General features: G+C 43.2%; 12 non-coding genes and 2 pseudogenes across 12 annotated transcripts; 1 reads left to right on the top strand and 13 right to left on the bottom strand.

Annotated features, from left to right (window-relative positions):
• Positions 1-175: 175 nt before the first annotated feature.
• On the bottom strand, positions 176-294 carry LOC127917527 (5S ribosomal RNA). Its single transcript, XR_008097507.1, has one exon. It is a non-coding gene; the product is annotated as a 5S ribosomal RNA (ribosomal RNA).
• Positions 295-536: 242 nt separating this feature from the next.
• LOC127917516 (5S ribosomal RNA) lies at positions 537-655 on the bottom strand. The gene has a single exon (XR_008097499.1). It is a non-coding gene; the product is annotated as a 5S ribosomal RNA (ribosomal RNA).
• Positions 656-897: 242 nt separating this feature from the next.
• Positions 898-1,016, bottom strand: LOC127917505 (5S ribosomal RNA). The gene has a single exon (XR_008097487.1). It is a non-coding gene; the product is annotated as a 5S ribosomal RNA (ribosomal RNA).
• A 242-nt stretch (positions 1,017-1,258) lies between these two features.
• Positions 1,259-1,377, bottom strand: LOC127917494 (5S ribosomal RNA). Its single transcript, XR_008097474.1, has one exon. It is a non-coding gene; the product is annotated as a 5S ribosomal RNA (ribosomal RNA).
• Positions 1,378-1,618: 241 nt separating this feature from the next.
• On the bottom strand, positions 1,619-1,737 carry LOC127917483 (5S ribosomal RNA). The gene has a single exon (XR_008097462.1). It is a non-coding gene; the product is annotated as a 5S ribosomal RNA (ribosomal RNA).
• A 242-nt stretch (positions 1,738-1,979) lies between these two features.
• On the bottom strand, positions 1,980-2,098 carry LOC127917573 (5S ribosomal RNA). Its single transcript, XR_008097547.1, has one exon. It is a non-coding gene; the product is annotated as a 5S ribosomal RNA (ribosomal RNA).
• Positions 2,099-2,340: 242 nt separating this feature from the next.
• On the bottom strand, positions 2,341-2,459 carry LOC127917514 (5S ribosomal RNA). The gene has a single exon (XR_008097498.1). It is a non-coding gene; the product is annotated as a 5S ribosomal RNA (ribosomal RNA).
• Positions 2,460-2,760: 301 nt separating this feature from the next.
• LOC127917561 (5S ribosomal RNA) lies at positions 2,761-2,879 on the bottom strand. Its single transcript, XR_008097536.1, has one exon. It is a non-coding gene; the product is annotated as a 5S ribosomal RNA (ribosomal RNA).
• Positions 2,880-3,120: 241 nt separating this feature from the next.
• Positions 3,121-3,239, bottom strand: LOC127917550 (5S ribosomal RNA). Its single transcript, XR_008097525.1, has one exon. It is a non-coding gene; the product is annotated as a 5S ribosomal RNA (ribosomal RNA).
• Positions 3,240-3,494: 255 nt separating this feature from the next.
• On the bottom strand, positions 3,495-3,612 carry LOC127917519 (5S ribosomal RNA). The gene has a single exon (XR_008097502.1). It is a non-coding gene; the product is annotated as a 5S ribosomal RNA (ribosomal RNA).
• A 242-nt stretch (positions 3,613-3,854) lies between these two features.
• Positions 3,855-3,973, bottom strand: LOC127917539 (5S ribosomal RNA). The gene has a single exon (XR_008097514.1). It is a non-coding gene; the product is annotated as a 5S ribosomal RNA (ribosomal RNA).
• Positions 3,974-4,215: 242 nt separating this feature from the next.
• LOC127917477 (5S ribosomal RNA) lies at positions 4,216-4,334 on the bottom strand. Its single transcript, XR_008097455.1, has one exon. It is a non-coding gene; the product is annotated as a 5S ribosomal RNA (ribosomal RNA).
• Positions 4,335-4,574: 240 nt separating this feature from the next.
• On the bottom strand, positions 4,575-4,692 carry LOC127917532 (uncharacterized; annotated as a pseudogene).
• On the top strand, positions 4,676-4,793 carry LOC127917533 (uncharacterized; annotated as a pseudogene).
• Positions 4,794-5,000: the final 207 nt, after the last annotated feature.

Below are 5,000 nucleotides of genomic sequence, written 5' to 3'. Positions count from 1 at the left end.
ACCATGTAGATAAGTATCTTTGTGTCAGTCAAAAAGTGGAAGAAATTGCATATACTGCAGCCATAATTTGTAGCACAGATTGTTGGATGAAATACAAACTAATCTTGCTTACTTATTTCAAAGCGAGGGCACATATTTCCGCCTTGTGGGAAGAAACGGACAAAGAGTTGACAAAAGCTTACAACACCTGGTATTCCCAGGCGGTCTCCCATCCAAGTACTAACCAGGCCCGACCCTGCTTAGCTTCTGAGATCAGACGAGATCAGGCGTACTCAGGCCGGTGTGGTCGTAAGCGAGAAACTATCTCTTGGTGCACTATATAAAGTCAAAGTGAGTGTGATTAACAGCTGTTGCATTTTCACCATGTAGATAAGTATCTTTGTGTCAGTCAAAAAGTGGAAGAAATTGCATATACTGCAGCCATAATTTGTAGCACAGATTGTTGGATGAAATACAAACTAATCTTGCTTACTTATTTCAAAGCGAGGGCACATATTTCCGCCTTGTGGGAAGAAACGGACAAAGAGTTGACAAAAAGCTTACAACACCTGGTATTCCCAGGCGGTCTCCCATCCAAGTACTAACCAGGCCCGACCCTGCTTAGCTTCTGAGATCAGACGAGATCAGGCGTACTCAGGCCGGTGTGGTCGTAAGCGAGAAACTATCTCTTGGTGCACTATATAAAGTCAAAGTGAGTGTGATTAACAGCTGTTGCATTTTCACCATGTAGATAAGTATCTTTGTGTCAGTCAAAAAGTGGAAGAAATTGCATATACTGCAGCCATAATTTGTAGCACAGATTGTTGGATGAAATACAAACTAATCTTGCTTACTTATTTCAAAGCGAGGGCACATATTTCCGCCTTGTGGGAAGAAACGGACAAAGAGTTGACAAAAAGCTTACAACACCTGGTATTCCCAGGCGGTCTCCCATCCAAGTACTAACCAGGCCCGACCCTGCTTAGCTTCTGAGATCAGACGAGATCAGGCGTACTCAGGCCGGTGTGGTCGTAAGCGAGAAACTATCTCTTGGTGCACTATATAAAGTCAAAGTGAGTGTGATTAACAGCTGTTGCATTTTCACCATGTAGATAAGTATCTTTGTGTCAGTCAAAAAGTGGAAGAAATTGCATATACTGCAGCCATAATTTGTAGCACAGATTGTTGGATGAAATACAAACTAATCTTGCTTACTTATTTCAAAGCGAGGGCACATATTTCCGCCTTGTGGGAAGAAACGGACAAAGAGTTGACAAAAAGCTTACAACACCTGGTATTCCCAGGCGGTCTCCCATCCAAGTACTAACCAGGCCCGACCCTGCTTAGCTTCTGAGATCAGACGAGATCAGGCGTACTCAGGCCGGTGTGGTCGTAAGCGAGAAACTATCTCTTGGTGCACTATATAAAGTCAAAGTGAGTGTGATTAACAGCTGTTGCATTTTCACCATGTAGATAAGTATCTTTGTGTCAGTCAAAAAGTGGAAGAAATTGCATATACTGCAGCCATAATTTGTAGCACAGATTGTTGGATGAAATACAAACTAATCTTGCTTACTTATTTCAAAGCGAGGGCACATATTTCCGCCTTGTGGGAAGAAACGGACAAAGAGTTGACAAAAGCTTACAACACCTGGTATTCCCAGGCGGTCTCCCATCCAAGTACTAACCAGGCCCGACCCTGCTTAGCTTCTGAGATCAGACGAGATCAGGCGTACTCAGGCCGGTGTGGTCGTAAGCGAGAAACTATCTCTTGGTGCACTATATAAAGTCAAAGTGAGTGTGATTAACAGCTGTTGCATTTTCACCATGTAGATAAGTATCTTTGTGTCAGTCAAAAAGTGGAAGAAATTGCATATACTGCAGCCATAATTTGTAGCACAGATTGTTGGATGAAATACAAACTAATCTTGCTTACTTATTTCAAAGCGAGGGCACATATTTCCGCCTTGTGGGAAGAAACGGACAAAGAGTTGACAAAAAGCTTACAACACCTGGTATTCCCAGGCGGTCTCCCATCCAAGTACTAACCAGGCCCGACCCTGCTTAGCTTCTGAGATCAGACGAGATCAGGCGTACTCAGGCCGGTGTGGTCGTAAGCGAGAAACTATCTCTTGGTGCACTATATAAAGTCAAAGTGAGTGTGATTAACAGCTGTTGCATTTTCACCATGTAGATAAGTATCTTTGTGTCAGTCAAAAAGTGGAAGAAATTGCATATACTGCAGCCATAATTTGTAGCACAGATTGTTGGATGAAATACAAACTAATCTTGCTTACTTATTTCAAAGCGAGGGCACATATTTCCGCCTTGTGGGAAGAAACGGACAAAGAGTTGACAAAAAGCTTACAACACCTGGTATTCCCAGGCGGTCTCCCATCCAAGTACTAACCAGGCCCGACCCTGCTTAGCTTCTGAGATCAGACGAGATCAGGCGTACTCAGGCCGGTGTGGTCGTAAGTCGAGAAACTATCTCTTGGTGCACTATATAAAGTCAAAGTGAGTGTGATTAACAGCTGTTGCAGAAACTATCTCTTGGTGCACTATATAAAGTCAAAGTGAGTGTGATTAACAGCTGTTGCATTTTCACCATGTAGATAAGTATCTTTGTGTCAGTCAAAAAGTGGAAGAAATTGCATATACTGCAGCCATAATTTGTAGCACAGATTGTTGGATGAAATACAAACTAATCTTGCTTACTTATTTCAAAGCGAGGGCACATATTTCCGCCTTGTGGGAAGAAACGGACAAAGAGTTGACAAAAGCTTACAACACCTGGTATTCCCAGGCGGTCTCCCATCCAAGTACTAACCAGGCCCGACCCTGCTTAGCTTCTGAGATCAGACGAGATCAGGCGTACTCAGGCCGGTGTGGTCGTAAGCGAGAAACTATCTCTTGGTGCACTATATAAAGTCAAAGTGAGTGTGATTAACAGCTGTTGCATTTTCACCATGTAGATAAGTATCTTTGTGTCAGTCAAAAAGTGGAAGAAATTGCATATACTGCAGCCATAATTTTTGCACAGATTGTTGGATGAAATACAAACTAATCTTGCTTACTTATTTCAAAGCGAGGGCACATATTTCCGCCTTGTGGGAAGAAACGGACAAAGAGTTGACAAAAAGCTTACAACACCTGGTATTCCCAGGCGGTCTCCCATCCAAGTACTAACCAGGCCCGACCCTGCTTAGCTTCTGAGATCAGACGAGATCAGGCGTACTCAGGCCGGTGTGGTCGTAAGCGAGAAACTATCTCTTGGTGCACTATATAAAGTCAAAGTGAGTGTGATTAACAGCTGTTGCATTTTCACCATGTAGATAAGTATCTTTGTGTCAGTCAAAAAGTGGAAGAAATTGCATATACTGCAGCCATAATTTGTAGCACAGATTGTTGGATGAAATACAAACTAATCTTGCTTACTTATTTCAAAGCGAGGGCACATATTTCCGCCTTGTGGGAAGAAACGGACAAAGAGTTGACAAAAAGACAACACCAAAAGCTTACAACACCTGGTATTCCCAGGCGGTCTCCCTCCAAGTACTAACCAGGCCCGACCCTGCTTAGCTTCTGAGATCAGACGAGATCAGGCGTACTCAGGCCGGTGTGGTCGTAAGCGAGAAACTATCTCTTGGTGCACTATATAAAGTCAAAGTGAGTGTGATTAACAGCTGTTGCATTTTCACCATGTAGATAAGTATCTTTGTGTCAGTCAAAAAGTGGAAGAAATTGCATATACTGCAGCCATAATTTGTAGCACAGATTGTTGGATGAAATACAAACTAATCTTGCTTACTTATTTCAAAGCGAGGGCACATATTTCCGCCTTGTGGGAAGAAACGGACAAAGAGTTGACAAAAAGCTTACAACACCTGGTATTCCCAGGCGGTCTCCCATCCAAGTACTAACCAGGCCCGACCCTGCTTAGCTTCTGAGATCAGACGAGATCAGGCGTACTCAGGCCGGTGTGGTCGTAAGCGAGAAACTATCTCTTGGTGCACTATATAAAGTCAAAGTGAGTGTGATTAACAGCTGTTGCATTTTCACCATGTAGATAAGTATCTTTGTGTCAGTCAAAAAGTGGAAGAAATTGCATATACTGCAGCCATAATTTGTAGCACAGATTGTTGGATGAAATACAAACTAATCTTGCTTACTTATTTCAAAGCGAGGGCACATATTTCCGCCTTGTGGGAAGAAACGGACAAAGAGTTGACAAAAAGCTTACAACACCTGGTATTCCCAGGCGGTCTCCCATCCAAGTACTAACCAGGCCCGACCCTGCTTAGCTTCTGAGATCAGACGAGATCAGGCGTACTCAGGCCGGTGTGGTCGTAAGCGAGAAACTATCTCTTGGTGCACTATATAAAGTCAAAGTGAGTGTGATTAACAGCTGTTGCATTTTCACCATGTAGATAAGTATCTTTGTGTCAGTCAAAAAGTGGAAGAAATTGCATATACTGCAGCCATAATTTGTAGCACAGATTGTTGGATGAAATACAAACTAATCTTGCTTACTTATTTCAAAGCGAGGCACATATTTCCGCCTTGTGGGAAGAAACGGACAAAGAGTTGACAAAAGCTTACAACACCTGGTATTCCCAGGCGGTCTCCCATCCAAGTACTAACCAGGCCCGACCCTGCTTAGCTTCTGAGATCAGACGAGATCAGGCGTACTCAGGCCGGTGTGGTACCGGCCTGAGTACGCCTGATCTCGTCTGATCTCAGAAGCTAAGCAGGGTCGGGCCTGGTTAGTACTTGGATGGGAGACCGCCTGGGAATACCAGGTGTTGTAAGCTTTTGTCAACTCTTTGTCCGTTTCTTCCCACAAGGCGGAAATATGTGCCCTCGCTTTGAAATAAGTAAGCAAGATTAGTTTGTATTTCATCCAACAATCTGTGCTACAAATTATGGCTGCAGTATATGCAATTTCTTCCACTTTTTGACTGACACAAAGATACTTATCTACATGGTGAAAATGCAACAGCTGTTAATCACACTCACTT

Source organism: Oncorhynchus keta, unplaced genomic scaffold (assembly GCF_023373465.1).
Source record: "Oncorhynchus keta strain PuntledgeMale-10-30-2019 unplaced genomic scaffold, Oket_V2 Un_contig_11598_pilon_pilon, whole genome shotgun sequence".
NCBI lineage: Eukaryota > Metazoa > Chordata > Actinopteri > Salmoniformes > Salmonidae > Oncorhynchus > Oncorhynchus keta.
Note: the sequence above shows the minus strand (reverse complement) of the source record. Positions and strands in the feature narration are given on the sequence as shown.